This window comes from Mustela nivalis, assembly GCF_964662115.1.
Source record: "Mustela nivalis genome assembly, chromosome: 2".
NCBI classification, from domain to species: Eukaryota; Metazoa; Chordata; class Mammalia; order Carnivora; family Mustelidae; genus Mustela; species Mustela nivalis.
In genome coordinates, this window is record NC_139021.1 from 61,329,470 (window position 1) to 61,347,265 (window position 17,796).

The window sequence follows — 17,796 nt, forward strand, 5'->3', positions numbered from 1 at the left end:
ATGCTTTACCAAATGAACAGGACTCTCTGTCCACCCCCCCCACCCCCACCCCCGCTTGTAATATGCTTGCTCACTCTCTCAGAAAGAAAAAAGAATCATGTGCTTTACCTACTGAACCAGCCAGGCATCCCAAGTTTACTGTTCAGTTGTGGTTATGATACTTAACATTTGAAGTTGAACATTTAACAATTTTTTTTTAAGATTTTATTTATTTATTTGTTTGTTTGTTTATTTATTTATTTATTTTGAGAGAGGGCATGAGCCCTGGAGAACAGCAAAAGGAAAGGGAGAAGCAGGCTCCCCACTCAGCAGGGAGCCCAGTGTGGGGCTCCATCCCAGGATCCTGGGATCATGACCTGAGCTGAAGGCAGACACTTAACCAACTAAGCCACCCAGGCTCCTTGAAGTTGAACATTTAAAGTATTGACTTGTTCTTCATTGTTCTTTTTAAAGCAAATGATTAGGTGTAATGCCTAGGTCACCACCAAGAATAAATAGGCTGCTAATCCTCATTAAACCCTACCCCATTGAAACAGAATTAAAACTCATTTGAAAGTAGTAGGGTGCAGAAATAATATATTTGAAATGTTAAGATTTATTTCTACTCTCTGAGCATGTAGCCATATATTTACAATAGCTAAGCTACTGGAGTGACTGCCTCTCATTTTATTTTAGATAACTTTGTTACAGAGGACCGTGTTCTATTTCTTAGAGATATTGAATATGGAGGGAAGAGTTCCAGTAGTTGTTTTCTGTCAGATTTTCTTCACACTTTGTATTTGCCTTATCCTTCTGACTAATAAGTCTTGTGTTTCACACCTGAGTCAGGGACTCAGTGCAGTGAATTTGTTCTTTATTTAGTCCATTTAATTTCTCATTTATATATGGCACAGTGCATATCAGCCATTAGACTTTGACATGGGACATCTCCTCTCAATTACAAAACACAGAAATACATAGGAAATGTTAATAGAAGGATTGAGGATTTCGGGAAGTTTGTCTTATTCTTATTCATTGCTTTGAAATATTCTTTTTATTTTTTCCTTAAGATTTTATTTACTTGACAGAGAGAGTCACAGCGAGAGACAGAACACAAGCAGTGCAAGTGGGAGAGGGAGAAGGAGAGGTAGAAATCAGGCTTCCCGCCAAGCAGGGGGCCCAAGGCAGGGCTCAATCCCAGGACCCTGGGATCATGACCTGAGCCAAAGGCGGATGCTTAACAACTCAGCCACCCAGGCGCTCCTACTTTAACGCATTCTTTAGATTCTAAAATTTGGGCACCATTGTCTAAGATTTTAAATTCTAATCCTAGTTTTATGCTTAAATCACAGTAAACTTTTATATACCTAATAGTATATAATAATAATTTTTTCATCTGAAAATTTACAAATAATGGTAATTTCTTTCACATGTGTTTTAGTAATAGTTTTTCATTATGAAACCCCGTAAAAGTCTCTGGAAACGATATTAAAATATAACAAAATTACTATGGTTGCCATCCAGTATGGCAATTTATATTACATACCAAGGTATCTTAATCAGTGCTGAGGAGAATACAAAGATGAGTAATACACAGACTGTGACATCAGAGAGCTTATAATCATAGGGTTGGACCACTACCAAGTTTATAATTTACTTAGGGTATGATAAGTATGTGGACTGTAATAACCATGATACACCAAGAATACAGTAGTGTTTTACATTTGTGGCCTCAGGTTCTGATACATTGCTTGGCACATATTAAGTGATTAATAAATATTTATAGCATTACTGAAATTTGATATCAGATTAGTTTGATGGTTTCCGGGCATTGGGAAAGAGTAAAGGGCTCTCTGTCTTTTTTTTTTTTTTTTTTAAGTAGGCTCCTCACCCTCTGTGGAGCTTGAACTCACAACCCCAAAATCAAGATTCGCATGCTCTACTGACTGAGCCAGCCAGCCACCCTGGGAAAGGTCTCCCTCAAGTGAAGGGGTTTAGGGACAACTTCCTGAGGAGAAGGCCATTGAGAGGATAAACATTGGAGGGTCTGTAGACATCTACATTGGCATGAATGGCAGGAGAGGTCAGTAGAAGGGCATGAACGTGGTGGCCACAGGGAAGTGTCAGGCCACGTCTGAGAATACTGTACTCTGGTTTGGCCGGAACTGAAACTGTGGAGCTAGGAGACTGTTTGGTGGACAACAATGGCCAGGCTCCTGTTTGATTTCACAGAGAGTAAAAGTAAGAGAAAAGGAGAGAGACCTGACGTTTATTGAGTCTTACCATGTGCTAAGAAGTATGGTAGTCGATTACTGTAATTATCACACTTAATCCTCAGTACTCTGGTAATTTCCATCCTGTGTTCAGCCTGAAAGAACCATGGTGGTAGAATTTGATACTGGCCCTAAGGGTAAGTTGAGAGAGGGAGAATCCTGACACAGGGAGAAGTTCCTGGAGAAGCCTGCTAAGAGAGAAGGAAATCCTGGTAGTCGCAGAGAGATTGGACGGAAGCTGGTACAGTCAAGACAAGCTGCAAAAGTAGAATCTAAAGATCCTGAACTGGGTTTGAAGATGGAGAGAGGAGTTAGAAGAGCTTACCAGCAACAGAGACTTTGAGGCAGCAGATGAGGGAGGAGGGGCTTCCTCAGAAAGGGGAGGAGCTCAATTATGCCGCAGCTGGGTACGGAGGCCTTTGAGCTGCTGGAAGCTGGGCCCTGGGGCGGAGGTGGTATCATGGGGCGGCAAGTGTAAATGCAGCCCCCCACCCCCACCTGTCCTGTCTATAGATGTGAGATCGCTGAAACTGCCTCTGCAGATACTAGCTGCGAGGAGGGGCTATGTGGGGAAGAGAAGTGGGGAGGTTTACTCAAATAGTGCTGGGCCGGCTTGCTTTCTCCCTCTCTCTTTCTCCCCTCCCTCTCTCCCTCCTTCTTTCCCTCCCTCTCTCCCTCCTCCCTTTCTTCCTCCTTTTTCTCCCCCCCCCCCTTTTTTCTTCCTTTTTTCTTTTTGGCTTGGTGGCAGAGAAGTGGGCCTAGCACAGGTGAGGCAGATAGGATGAGAATTCTAACAGTGCGGTGTCATTGAAGCCAAGTGTTGAAAAACATGTTCTGATAGAGGCCAGGTTGTACAGGGCTTGAAGGAAGTGGCAAGAAAATAGGGCTTTTTAGGTTCTCCGGAAGGCCGGTGATTCTGCGCGTATCTGGGGGGGAGGGCGCTGTCGGGGCGGTTGCAGGGATTGGAGGTATGCCACGTGTCTGAAGGTCTGGCAAGGAGCGGGACAGTTCCTGGCTGCCCTCTGTGAACGTGTCGCCCCTTGCCCCACACATAGGAAGGACCTCAGTGAATGGTTGATGATTACATGTTGGGAAACTATAGTGATTTGTGTAACACTTCTTTGTCCCCCTTTATACCCTGAGTTTACTGAATGGAGCCGAGTCACCTGCACAACCCCTACAGCGCTGTACATATGGCCGCCGAGGTATAAACATTTCTTTATACCAGCCTCCTGAGGGGAAGAACTCGGGCTTTGGACTCAACTGATCTGACTTAGAATTTTTCTTCTTACTAATCTGACTCTAACCAAACTATCCAGCCTTTTTCTAAGCCTCATTTTTCTCTGCTGTAAAATGGGGGTAAATGAGCACCTCTGTTATAGGGCTGTTGAGAGGATTAAAGATACAGTGCAGTCCTAGTGGCTAGCGTGTGTGCTTGGCCCCCAGTAAGTAACTGGTGTTTGGCAATCTTCCTATTGTGTAACCTTGAATAAGTTACTTAACCTCACTGACCCTCGGTGTTTTTGTCTCTGAAAGGGGAAGATTAAACCCATCTCATGTGGTATTTGAAGGAACCAGTGAGATGCCACATGCAAAGCCCTTAGCTGGCACAGTGCCCGAGTACTTGGCAATCACGGAGCATGTGTGCCTTTCTGCTTTTTGTGTATAAATACAGTGGCTAAGAGCACAGACTGTGGAACCAGACTGCGCAGATGCAGCTTCTGGCCCTTTTACTTACTAGCTGTACTTGACCTCCCTGTGCCTCAGTTTCCTGTAAATTGGGAGAAATCATAGTCCCAGCCCCATAGGACTGTGGTGAGGAAAACGGATATGAGTGTCAATAAAAAAAAACTTAGGCCCGTGCCTGGCACATGGTCAGCGCTAGATGTGCCTGATTTCTAAAAACGTGTCTTTAGTGCTTTCTTTCCCTCTCTTTAGTCTATTAGTAGTTTTAACCTGATGTCATCTGAGTAGGATGTCTTGCTTATAAAGAATGGGGTCCCTTTATGATGAAATTGGCCATGTTTGTGGGGTGGGGGAGAATATCACAAAACATTAAAAACAATAAAACTGCCTCTTCGTGGTTGGGCCTGACTGGATAACATGGCTGTGGTTTAGAATCTTCCAAATACAACGAAAAGCCTATACTTTGGCTCCCATTCCGGTCAAGGTCCACTCCAGAGCACTGGCATGCTGGCTCAGATCTTATCTTTGAAAAACTTTTTTGTCACTTGCAAATTTGCCTCCATTTCTCTGCACCCCCCACTTCTGCCAGCTGGTTTCCAGGAACAGTGGGGAATGCAGTTTGAATAGAACCCAGGAGGAAGCAGCAAAATTGGAAGGACAGGTGGTGAGTAGTTGGCCAATCTGGAAACCTTTCCTCTCCTGCTGGGGAAGATTTTCTTTTACTAGCAAGGCATTTTTCTAACAAAATTCCAGGAACATATACCAAATTGTGCCCCTCGCTTTTTCAGTCCTGTCAAGGATAAAAGCTCTATTTTCAAAGAACTACAGAGTTTATTATGTCACTGAGGGCGTGGCCGGGTCTTTACTGGTGTCTGAAACAGGCTTCATAGAAGAGGTGGCTGCGTCAAACCAATGGATTCTGCTCCTGTTCCTGTGGCAAGCTACTGTTGCAAAATCTGTTGTGCTGTGTTGTGTTGATATCCTCTCTCCCCTAGGAGAGACTCTTGACTGCATCTCCTCGGTGATTCTTGGCTGCCCCAGTTCCCTCTCCCATTCCCACCCTGGTGTTGGGATGGCAAGCAGACTTCATCTCTGGTGCCAGCTCCTATTGATTATAGTGATTGCCTGGAGTGCTGTGTTGAGAAGAATTGAGAGGCCACATACAGACTCAGAAGTGATTAATTAGCAGTGTCTGCTGTACCTCGGGAGAAGGGGTGACTAAGTGTGCGCTGTGCGTTTGCCAGACTTTGTGCATTCCGTGATAGGGTTTAGTCTTGAGAGTCTCATTTTTGTGCTTCAGCATTTTTGTCGTCGTATTCGTATAGATCAGTTACTTTATTCTACAGTAAAGTACAAATAAGTAGAAGTAATAGAATCGTGTATTAGCTGAGATTGTGTAGAGTTACCTCTGTGAGCTTTCTCGTTGCTTTAATTAAGGAGGATCTTAGATACCTAACTTACTCTTCATTTTCTCACTAACGAAATGAGTAAATTGTTCTCTGACCTTTTTGTTGAGGTTCTCTTGCTTAGTTAACACATGGTTTTATCTTTATTTTGTAAGGCAGAAAATACTCCGAAATTTTAGTGGTAATTCTACTTATTGGACTAATAGTAAATGAACATGAATCACTTGAAACCTTGGGCACACAGCAGGCAGCTAGACCAGACTTGGGGCTTATAATCATTTCTTTAAAAAGGAGATAGAAGGTTATTGAATATACTGCAAGGGAGCAGCAGGCAGGCAGCAAAAGAGAGACTGTCTGCCGGGGGTTATAATCATTATAGAACAGACCAGACATGGTCATTCGTAAAGGCATAGTCACGTGTGTGTGTTGTCCTTTGGCTTCCCTCCTTAGAGGCCAGGGATAATTTTGGTCTAACCACTGAGGTCTAAAGGTATTACTTCTTATTGTTTTCTTTTCCATGAGTCAGGGTAAATCTTTTATTTTTTGGCAGCTGACAGAGAATATGCTTTCATTGAGGCAATAATGATACTATTGAAAATGTAAGCAAAATTCCAAATATGAGGACATTTTTTACATTCTCTAACTCAAGGATAGATATAGTAGACTCCTTAGAATAAATTGTGGGTAAAATATGCATAACAAAATTACCGTTTTGGCCATTTTAAGTGTGCCATTCTGTGGCATTAAGCACGTTCACATTGTTGTATAACCATCAGCAATATCTGTCTCCAGAACTTGTCTTACTTAGTTGAAAGTCTGCACCCGCGAAACACTGTCTTCCCATTCCTTCTCCCCTCCTTTCTCTGGCAAACACTGGTCTCCTCTATGTGAACTTGACCATTCTGGGAAGCTCATTTAGAGATTCTAACCTCTAGTTACTTATTTCACTTAGCATGTCCTCAGGGTTCATCCATCTTGTAGCATGTGTCCACATTTCCTCCCTTTTTATAGCTGAATAGTATTTCATTGTATGTATGTATCATGATGCATTTATTTATCCATTTATCTGTCGGTGGACACTTGCTAGTTTCCACCTTGAAGCAATTGTGAATAATGCTGCTATGAACATAGGTGTATCAATATTTGTTCAAGTCCCTGCTTTCAGTTTTTTGGGGGTACATACCCAGAAGAGTCATTTGGTCATTTTATTTTCAATTCTTTTGAGGAATCACCATCCAATTTTCCGTAGTGGCTATGTCACTTTATAGGCCAACAACAATGCACAAGGGTTCCAGTTTCTCCACATCTTTGCCAATACTTGTTTTTTAGTTAGCTACTATGTGTGTGTGTTTTTAAAGTAGGCTCCATGCCCAGTGTGGAGCCCAGTATGGGGCTTGAACTCATGACCCTGAGATCAAAACCTGGGCTGACATCAAGAGTTGGATGCTTACCTGACTGAGCCACCCAGGTGCCCCTCTAGTTTTCTGATAATAGCCATCCTAGTAGATGTGACATGGTACCTTGTGGCTTTGATTTTCGTTTCCCTAATGATTATTGAGGTTTAGCATCCTTTTATGTGCTTATTGGCCCTTTGTATATCTTCTTTGGAGAAGTGCATGTTCAAATGCTTTCCCCATTTTTAAAAATCAAACTGTTTATGTTGTATATTGGATATTGATCTCATATCACATATATGATTTGCAAATATTTTCCCCCATTCCATAGATTGCCTTTTTATTCTGTTGGTAATATCTTTTTTTTTTTTTTTAAAGATTTTTTATTTATTTATTTGACAGAGAGAAATCACAAGTAGATGGAGAGGCAGGCAGAGAGAGAGAGAGGGAAGCAGGCTCCCTGCTGAGCAGAGAGCCCGATGCGGGACTCGATCCCAGGACCCTGAGATCATGACCTGAACCGAAGGCAGTGGCTCAACCCACTGAGCCACCCAGGCACCCAGTAATATCTTTTGATGCACAGAAGTTTTTAATTTTGAAGTCTGACTTAACTATTTTTTTATTTTTTTGAAGATTTTATTTATTTATTTGACAAAGCAAGATTACAGGCAGGCAGGCACTGAGCTACCCAGGCACCCCAACTTATTTTTTCTTTCTTTCTTTCCTTTTTTTTGGGGGGGGTTACATGTGCTTTTGGTGTTATATCTGAAAAATCTGTTGGATTATGAAACCTACTATCATGACATTTCCCCCTATGTTTTCTTATAAGACTTTTATAGTTTTAGCTCTTCTGTTAAGGTCTCTGACCTACTCTTGAGTTAGTTTTGTATATGTAAGCCAAGAGTCTAATTTTTTTTTTTTTTTTTTTTTTTGATGTGAGTATCTGATTTTCCCAACACCATTTGTTGAAAAGACAAATATAAGGACCCCATTGAATCATCTTGGCACCTTTGTCAAAAACCATTTGACCATATATGTGAGGGTTAATTTTGGGGCTGTGTTAGACTTTCAGGGGTTAGATAACTTAGCTTACATCTAATCTCATCATTTCTCACTGATATTATTGGTACAGTTTCCTAACTGTTCTCCCTAACTAGTATCATTTCTTGAAGTCCATACCACTGGTAAACTTTGTTTCTCTTTTTTCTTTTCTCTTTCTCATTCTCATTTAGTTTCATCTTTTAAAAGATTTTATTTATTTGAGAGAGAGAGAGACCACAAGCGGGGGCTGGGGGGAACAGGGACAAGCTGACTCCCCACTGAGAGGGGAGCCTGAGATCATGACTTGAGCCAAAGTTAGACATTCAACTCCCTGAGCCACCCAGACACCCCTAAACTTCCTTTAAAAAAAAAAATCATGTTATTAAGCTGCTCAGTTGGGTTTCCTATTCCCTGCAGGATGAATTTCAGCCTCCTTAGCTCTGCAGATAAAGCTTATCCTCGCCTTGTTCATGCCCACCTTTCCCCCATTTTTTCCCACCACTTTTGATCCTGGGACTCTGGGATCATGACCTGAGCCAAAGGCATTCACTTAGCCAACTAAGCCACCCAGGCACCCCCACCACCTTTTTTTAGGGACCCTCATGGAGATTTCCTTAAAGCCCTAGGAAGAGACTTGCTTTTATTCTCTCCTGCTTGTGCACTTACTTCTCCACTTCCTCATACACTTGATACAGTCCTACTTGTGTCCTGCTGCCCTTTGAAATATTTCTTGGTTGGGCCTTCCTTTCCAAAGTTAGGCATTCTCTCTCCTTGGTGCTATAACAGCCCAGACCTTGAAATGGCATTTTTTATCATATTTTATAAATTTTGCTGACATTTCTCTTTGCCCTCCTTGATTATAGGTCTCATGAGGTCAGGAACTTTGTCCTGTTCATTTTTGTATGCCTAGCACCTGACTTAGTGCCTTACATGACACTGGCAATTGATAAATATTGGTTGGATGAAATGAATTAATCTAAAGCTTTAAAGAGAGGAAGACAGCAGGTCAGGTATCAAAAATGTTTTCCTTTCTTAGAAACTATTGCTGTGGCCTGTGGGCTCCAAGGAAAGATTTCTTTTTTCCCCTTAAGATATTTTCCCTCTTTCTCTGTACTTGTGACTATGATTGCAATCATTATTACCCTCTTCCAGACAAGGAAACATAATCTTAATGATATTTTGAGAGGAAGGAGAGAATAGGAGAAGACAGAAAAAGAAAGAGCTCCCGTGAGGGGAAGGTGAAAGAAATCATCCACCTCAAAAGCATTCACAAGTGGCACTTGAAGTTGGGATTGACTCGAGGTTCTGAGATACAGTGATCTGCTGTGAGGGATGCAGTCTTATAGACCAACATAAAACACATGTCCCTTAGCACCTTTTGTCACAAGGGCCTCTTGTGCCTGTGAAATTTGGAATAGGTGAATAATTAATTATTTGCCTCAAATATGGCATCTCCTACACAAAAAGAAACTTTTTGTCTTACTTTGATGTTTCTGCTTCTGTAGCCAAGTTTGTGAATAAATGAAAATTTCTGGTCAGATCTTAGTTAAAACAGGTTGACACAAAAGTCTTACTATCATCTACCTGCGTAGCATTCCTTTATGATACAGTGAAAATAGTGAGCCACATTCTTCAGTCCTCTGTGTGTGTGTGACTGACATGTTCTTTTGGCTTTGTTTGGGAGAAGTTAATGAATAGAGGATCCAGAGAATAGCAGAGCCAGAAAAACAAATCTGGTTAATTCGCAAGAGTTAAGGATGACAAGAAGGTTTGTGAGGCCAGGAGACTTCACGCTCAAGGATGTGTTATTGCTCTTCTGTGTTATCCCTGCAATCGCAGTCCTTTCTAATGTTTTGAAGGAGCAATATGGTCAAGGCTCCACCCTTGGTTACTTTTTGGACCCTCACCAACAGTGCGGGACGTTTTCTCCCTCAACATGTCAATGATTCTGAAGTTAAATGTTTAAAAAAGAAGGGGCGCTTGGGTGGCTCAGTGGGTTAAAGCCTCTGCCTTCTGCTCAGGTCATGATCTCAGGGTCCTGGAATCAAGCCCTGCATTGGGCTCTCTCCTCAGCAGGGAGCCTGTATCCTCCGCTCTCTCTCTGCCTGCCTCTCTGCCTACTTGTGATCTCTGTCTGTCAAATAAATAAAGATCTTTTAAAAAGTATATACTGGAGACTACGGAGTTACCCCGGTTTGGGAATTGGAAATGGATGGCTTCCAGAGTCCCGGGACAGGGTGGCCCTCACATTCATTTTGGTTCCGAGATTTTACAATTCTAAATGGTCTTTGATCCTGTCAGAACATTTTAGGGAATAATGTCTATCTTAGAGGGATGGATTCTACCAGTGATTTCAGTTCTTGAGATATATAATCTGCTTCCTGAGCCTTAAGCATTTTTGGAAGCTTGAGGTATAAAATGTATAAACCCTGATAGGCTCCTATGGTTCTCGTTAATTCTAGTTAACAGACCACCTCAGCATTTTAATTATAATCTCGTGGTGGTACTCCAGTGACTTCAAAGAATAACCACACCTTTTAAAGGCAACTTACTTTCGATGGTACATATGTGCTAATTGGGAAGAATCTGATTCAGTACTTGAAGCCTCTGAAATCCTTGGATGAGGTACAAATGCTGAGATGGGAGTATAGTATGCTATTTGTATATTATTTCATTTCATGAAGTGGTAACTTGGCAGAGTCATATTTAGAAGTGATTGCGCTCTACCGTCCTTCTCCTCAGCTCTCTTTTGTGTGGGTATAATGCAGTAGTATCATAGGCATTTATGCACTCCTGTTTGCATAAGCCTTTTATTGGAAATAACCCAACAAAATAGCACTCACTGCTCGCTTAGCACAGTTGGGCCTTCTCGAAGGCTCATTTTCCTCCATATCAAAAGAATGAAATCTTTGGTTAGTGATGGTAGGATAACATCCATGGTCAGGATATTCACAGATAGGCCTTTTCCTTTATCATGGACTCAGCTCTTGAGGAAGGAAGTCAGGAGTCTGGTGACCTAATTCTGTGGACTGTATGTCTAATGAAAACAGCCAGTTCAAATGGACATTACTTAACTTTTCCTCATCATGGTAAAAATATATTTAACAGATACATGACTCCAGGATATTTTATCAGGTTTTAGAAATCTGATCTATGTAATTACAGTGTTAATGGGTTTATAAATTAATATCCTAGATGACTTAGTTTGTTTACACTCGGCAATTTGGTAAGTGTGACATCTTCAGAGTGTATCTCATTTTTAAAATATGAATAAATAAAATATATGATAATAGCATATACCACAACATCTTTGTTGATTAAAGATTTGCCATTTTCTGGCTCAATTTATTTATTTGTATTTTGGAAATATAGAATAGGGTTATAAGCCCTCACGTACCCTTTACCCAGCTTTAGAAGCTGCCAGCTTTTTAAAACTGATCATTTAAGTAATGCCATTATTTTAAAATTATGAAAATCACCTGTGGTCCCATCCACCTAACACAACTCTTAACATTATATATTCTTTTCCTCTTTTCTCAAAGTTATAATTGATATGGCTTCCCTCTTCTTTTTGTGGAATGTAATCAAACTAAGAGCTGGTAATAGCTCCCATTGATTGATGTCCTCCTCTGCCAGGTGCTGGGCTAGTTGCTTTCGATATAATTCCTAAAATCTGCACAATAACAATGGAGTATAGGCACGGCACTGCTGCTCCCTGTAGCCACCCCCCACCCCTGCCCACCATTTACGCATCTGAACCTGACTCAGGTTAGGTAACTTGCTTAGGGGTCATACAGGTGGTATATGGATTCACACTAAAGTATCACTCCCAAGGTCGCACTCCTGCCTTTCTATAAAGGGGCCTCTTCAAAAGTATTTCTTTCATATTGCTACATAATTGCCTTTAGAAGTCAAAGAAATGTCAGGACGCAAATTGGACGAGTAAGATCCAGAAGCAGTGCTAGGAGAGTTGGTGCTGGGAACTTTAAGAGCAGTAACTGTAAGAGCAACACGAGGCGTGATCCCTGCCCTTCAGTCTCTGTGCCGCAGTGTGGCTGGACCTCTGCTAACGCAGAATATAAAACAAGACTGACTGTGGTATTATTAGCTGTAAATGTTCTAAAAGCTCCACAGAGAAGGAGATGGTTGAGGATTGCGCCCCATCTGTAGAGAAGGCTGCTAACAGATTTAGGATTTCAGCTAAAATTAAAAAGACTGACAACGCCAAATGCTGGTGAGGATGTGGGGCACCCAGAGCCCTCGTGCGTGCGTGTGCGCGTGCTGGCTGGTGGAAATGTGAGGTGGTAAGAAGGTACATATCTGTGGGCCTGCGATTCCACTTCTAGGTGTTTACCTCCAAGAAATATAAGTGTATGTCTTGCAAAAGACTTGTATGTATGTACTCGTAGCAGCTTGTATATAGTAAATCTGTGTTAGTTTACCTTTGCTGTGTAACAGATGACCACAGACAAACTACACCCACATTATTAGCTCACCATTCTGTGTAGATCAGAGATTCAGGGACGCCCGCGTGGCTCCGTCAGTTAAGCATCTGACTCTTCTTTTCAGTTCAGGTCATGATCTCGGAGTCTTGGGATCAAGCCCTTGTCGGGCTCCTTGCTCAGTGGGGAGGCTGCTGGAGACGTTCTTCACCCCTGCCTCCCCCTCTTTTGCTACCCCCCCCATAAATAAATCATAAATCTTAAAAAGGAAAAAAAAAAAAGAAATTCAGCATGGCATGGCTGGATTCTATACTCAGGGTTACCATAAGGCTGAAATGAAGGTGTCAGCAAGAACGAGTTCTCATCTGGAGGCACTGAGAGGAAACACCCACTTCCAGCTCATTCTTATTGGCAAAATTCAGTATCTTGCAGCTGTAGGACTTGAGGTCCTGCTTGCTTGCTAGGTGTTTGCCTTGTGCCACTGTCAGCTCTTAGAGGTCCCCTGCAGTACTTGACTAGTGGTCCCCTCCTATCCTCATGATAGCAATAGTACTTCAAAACTTTATGCTGAAAGAAGCATAAAGAGTACTTATTGTATGATTCCATTGAAGTTCTAGAAGAAGCAAAACTAATCTGTAATAATAGAATAAATTTGGCAGTTGGTGGTGGGGTTAAGGAGAGAGAGATTGTCTGAGAATGAGCACTGGAGAACTATTCAGGGATCACAAAAGTATTCTACATCTTGATAGGAGTGTGGGCTACATAGGTGCTTTCATTTTTCAGAACTCTTCTTTTTTTTTTTTTTAAGATTTTATTTATTTATTTGACAGACAGAGATCACAAGTAGGCAGAGAGGCAGTCAGAGAGAGGGGGAGGCAGGCTCCTTGCTGAGCAGAGCCGGATGCAGGGCTTGATCCCAGGACCCTGAGATCATGACCTGAGCCGAAGGCAGAGGCTTTAACCCACTGAGCCACCCAGGCGCCCCTCATTTTTCAGAACTCTTGAACTTTACTCTTAAGATCTGTTTATTGGACTGAATGTAAATTTCACCTCATTTTAATAAAAAGTGAAGCATTACTCTACAGAATCCTTGTTTTACCTCTCACCAGTCTTTTGGTTTAAGAATGAACCACACTGACATATATAACAACCATCAGAAAACATGAAAGCTAGAAACAACTTTGCAAATTATCTAGTCTAATTCCCTTTTAAACACTACTGTCTTGGTGACGAAAAAAGTTTAAAGTTGCTAATGATAAAATCTGCTGCAGCCACCTTCTGTACTCAGGAGGGGAGCTAGAAAATTTTACCTATTTGTGCTTGCCAGCAGAAAATATGACAGAAGGACAGATTTGCTAACAGCAATACATCTTGAAGTGTAAGCGCAGAATCTGGATCAAGACATTTTACTTTGATGTGTTTGGCAGGAGACATTTTCTTACTGCTGTTGATTTGATCGGGGAATTCATAGCATTTGGCTGAGAAATCATTTGTAAAAACTCCATTGTAGCTAATCAAGGATACCTGTGTTTGTTTTAGAGTATCTGTGACCTCAACCTACCTCTGTAGAAGTGATTTCTGCGATAACCAAAGATTTGATAATATGAGCGGGAAAAGGACATATGTAGGTAGTTGAATATCACTAAACTGCCCCTTGTAGTTCCTGTGCTATTCTTTAAAAAAAAGTTTTCTCTCATTATCTACTAGGAGAATAATTTCCTATGATACATCAATTTCCTGTGATTCCCTGACTATTGACTTTAGACTTTAAGTACATACTGAAAATATTTGGATATCTATTAAAATCATTACAACTCTAAAAGGTTTTATTTTTTTAACAATTACTTTAGTTATCTTAATAATTCTGAATTGTGCTTTGGCTTTTTTTGTGATACATGTGCCAGCATTTAAACTTTTTTAAATTTGGGGCGCCTGGGTGGCTCAGTGGGTTGAAGCCTCTGCCTTCGGCTCAGGTCATGATCCCAGGGTCCTGGGATCGAGCACCATATCAGGCTCTCTGCTCAGCAGGGAGCCTGCTTCCTCCTTTCTCCCTCTCTGCCTGTCTCTCTGCCTACTTGTTATCTCTGTCTGTCAAATAAAATCTTTAAAAAATTTTTTTAAAATTTATTTTCTTAGAAACATTTTATTTTCTAATTGAATTTCTTCACAGAGGTCTTCAGGAAGCCTATATTCCTTGACACCTCTGTAGTCATTTTAGGGCCTGTTAGTTATTAGGGCAGCCTTCCAGAGTGGTGGTGGTTCTGGTTAGTGATGTGGAGATGATTAGTAAACACCCACTCTGTCTTACCCAAATTGTTGATATAGTGTGGAGTGGGTAATCGGAGTAAACTAAGAGTCTTGGAATTAGAATTGTTCAGTTCTTTTGAGTTCTGAGAAATTAAGAGTTTTTTTTATAGGTCACTTTTTTTTTTTTTTAAAGATTTTATTTATTTGACAAAGAGAGAGAGATCACAAGCAGGCAGAGAAAGAGGAGGAAGCAAACTCCCTCTGAGCAGAGATCCCGATGTGGGGCTTGATCCCAGGATCCTGAGATCATGACCTGAGCCGAAGGCAGAGGCTTAACCCACTGAGCCACCCAGGCGCCCCTGTATAAGTCACTTTTATATGATAATCCCTCTATATAGTTGTGTCTGTAACAGTTCTTGGTTTTTCTGTATTAAAAAACAGAATTTTGGCATGGTTTACTTATAATTATAGTTCATGTAAAATGATTTTGTGAGATGAAAGGTCTTTGTTTTGATTTCCAGCTATTAAAATAATTATTCTATAAAATATCTGTACACAAAAAGACAAGTCCTGTATGATTAACACTTATATGAGGTGTCTAAAGTAGCTAAATTCATCGATACAAAAAAGAGATGCCAGTTGTCAGGAGCTGGGGAGAAGGATTTATGGGGAGTTGTTTAATGAGTATTAAAGGGGAGTTGTTTAATGAGTATTAAGGTTTCAGTTTTGCAAGGTGAAAAAGTTTGGGAGATCTGCAAAATAGGGAATAAACTTGTCATTGAACTGTATACTGTAAGATGGTAACTTTTATGTGTATTTTATCATAGTTAAAAGTTAAAAAAATTAGGATATCTGCTTTTCATGCTACATTTACAAGTGAGCACTGAGTAGTGTGTAGAATTATTGGATCCATATGTTACGGACCCAAATATAAAATTATATGTTAATTTTAACATATAATGCAATATAAAATTTTATGTTAATTATAGTTCAATTTTTAAAAATCTCTGTTTTCCATTTTTGAGATGAGAAAACCAAGGCAATAATTATAACGAAGGAATGTAAAATGTAGCTTAATATATTGATTTCAGTGTAACAGATTCTTTTAGCCTCATTGTGTACGTCTGTCTCCCAGTGTGCCTTGCGCTTTAGTATGCTTTTCTCCTGGGGCAACTCCTTACCCCATCTCTTTCTGACTTCTCAACACATTCTTACACTTAAACTCCTTCCCCAAATTACTTGCTTGGTCGATTTGAAAAGTTTTTAGTAAGAAGAAGATCATAACTGAAAATGATGTAAGTTTGTAATGTAATCTACGGTCTCTTTGTCTAGTATTTTAACCTTTTACTAGAGACCTGTGAGAACCATTCTGGGACAAGGACTCTGTGTCAGGCATTGTGCTAGTGCTTCTACATGATGTGTTTTGCGAGTCGATGGTTTATCAGAAATTAATCAAACTGGCCAGACTGAAAGGAACTTTTGATTATTATTTTGGAAGATGGCTTTGGCCATGGGAACATTTTTCTTCTTGGGACAACTTATAAGTTACTTAATGAGGATTTATTCCTAACAAGAGTACCTTTTGGTGTTTAAAAGTGTGCTTAACATGTGTTTTACTAAAATAGGGAACCCATTTCCAATATGTGGATAGCTGTAATGTCTCCAAAGTTTTTGTTATGCCAGATCTATGAGATTTAGATCAGTGGGGGCCGGGCTCCAGAGAATGAATGAGAGAGCACGCCTTTTCTTCTAACTATAGCATTTATATCACTGCTCATAGGGGACTGTTGATGGGCAGCACGCTGCATCGTACTGAACGGAAGGCCATGCATCAGTGTTTGTTCTTAGCAGTTATTTTTAGCAGCAGAGTTAGAAATTGGGAGCATTTTCATTTTAGGGTATACTTTTTTATTTATTATGGTAATTCCAAGAAGAGTAAATAATTTTAGACATGTGTATTGAATGCATGTGGGCATTATGCCCGTGTGTGTGTGTGTGTGTGTGTGTGTGTGTGTGAGAGAGAGAGAGAGAGAGAGAGAGAGAGAGAAGAAGAAAAAGACATTCTCTTAATAACAGGAGGGGTAGAGGCTTAGTCTATTATCATAAAGCTCTGCTAATGTAGCTCCTGAGTCATGTGACTGCAGAAAAGGCTATTATCTCAATGAAAAGGAAACCGGTTTTTAGAGCAAGCAATAGAATAGAAGCAGGAAGAATTTTCGAGTGTTCCACCATGCTGGATTGTCAAAGGGGGATCTGTCTGATCAGCAGCTAAAAAAGGATTTGTGAGGCTAGTTTGTCAGCTATCGTTAGAAACAAATGATAGAGGAGATAAGCAGCAGGGGGCTCAGCATGTGCTTAGGTCACATCAAGGCATAATGTTGGTCTGGTTTAATAGAGGAGATTTATCTCAGAGGCAATAAATGTATTGCTAATTGTGGGGTTTGGGGGGGTTTGTGCTTTTTCGAAGAGTGATGTTTGGTATTTTTATTTACATCACTGGTGAAGAGGAAGACAAGCTGCTGAGCCCCGGTTTGAACTGCAGAGGCTGTGGACAGTTACAAGGTGTGTTTTCCAAGTGCTCTGACTTAATATTTGGTAATGTTCTTGGAATTCTGTGTGCTGGCGGATTGGAGGTGCGTGCTGTCCAACAGAGGACCGAGCCTGACAGCTGGGAAGTGACAATGTTCTCAGGAACAGATAGATTCAGTGCCGTCCAGACTGATTCCTTCGTGGTCCTTATTTCTTTTGTGTTTATTTCATGATTAAAGGTTTCTTACAGTGACTTTATGTGGCCAGATACAATCTCATGCTTGTTTTAGAAAATATTTTGATAAGCATTTTAAGAAGAATTCGATCCAAATCTTAATCACTAAGGAATAAATAGAAGCTTTATATTTGTATCTCTGTGGGTTTTATTTCTTCCTTTTTCATTATCCTTTTGTAATTCAAGCTTAAGAGAGCTTTACAGTGAATTTGAATTTACTTAATTTTTGGTTAGTTAATAAAGCTTTCTTTTTTGGCTGAGGCCTTGAATGAATGATTTTTTTAAAAAATTATATATAGTACCTAACTTTCTCTGATTTCTTATATCCTTCTGCTATCACATGCAGAAAGCTAAAAACATAGTTAATCTTGAGACCGCTTGTCCACATTTTTCTCATGCTAATGCTATTAATTCTCTTAGCAGTCTACTTTGTTCTTAACCTTGTAAGGTGTAGTAATTAAAAATCTGAGACTGGGGAAAGATAATCGTAAGCTTTATCTGAAAAGGGTTAACTGTTAATGTTGTATACCCAAGGAATGAATTCACTAATACGTTTTTTATTTA

The 17,796-nt window shown here is 40.5% G+C and overlaps 1 protein-coding gene across 20 annotated transcripts in view; it reads left to right on the forward strand.

The window, feature by feature from the left end:
• The window catches only part of NCOA2 (nuclear receptor coactivator 2), a 304,156-nt gene that overhangs the window by 145,443 nt on the left and 140,917 nt on the right, over nt 1–17,796 (forward strand). For 5 of the 20 annotated variants that reach the window (XM_082721167.1, XM_082721174.1, XM_082721172.1 and 2 more), the window contains exon 3: nt 16,974–17,030. The exons of the other annotated variants lie outside the window; for them this stretch is intronic. The gene's annotated coding sequence lies outside the window, so the exon portion shown is untranslated. The remainder of the gene's footprint in view (nt 1–16,973; nt 17,031–17,796) is intronic. 20 annotated transcript variants of the gene reach the window in all.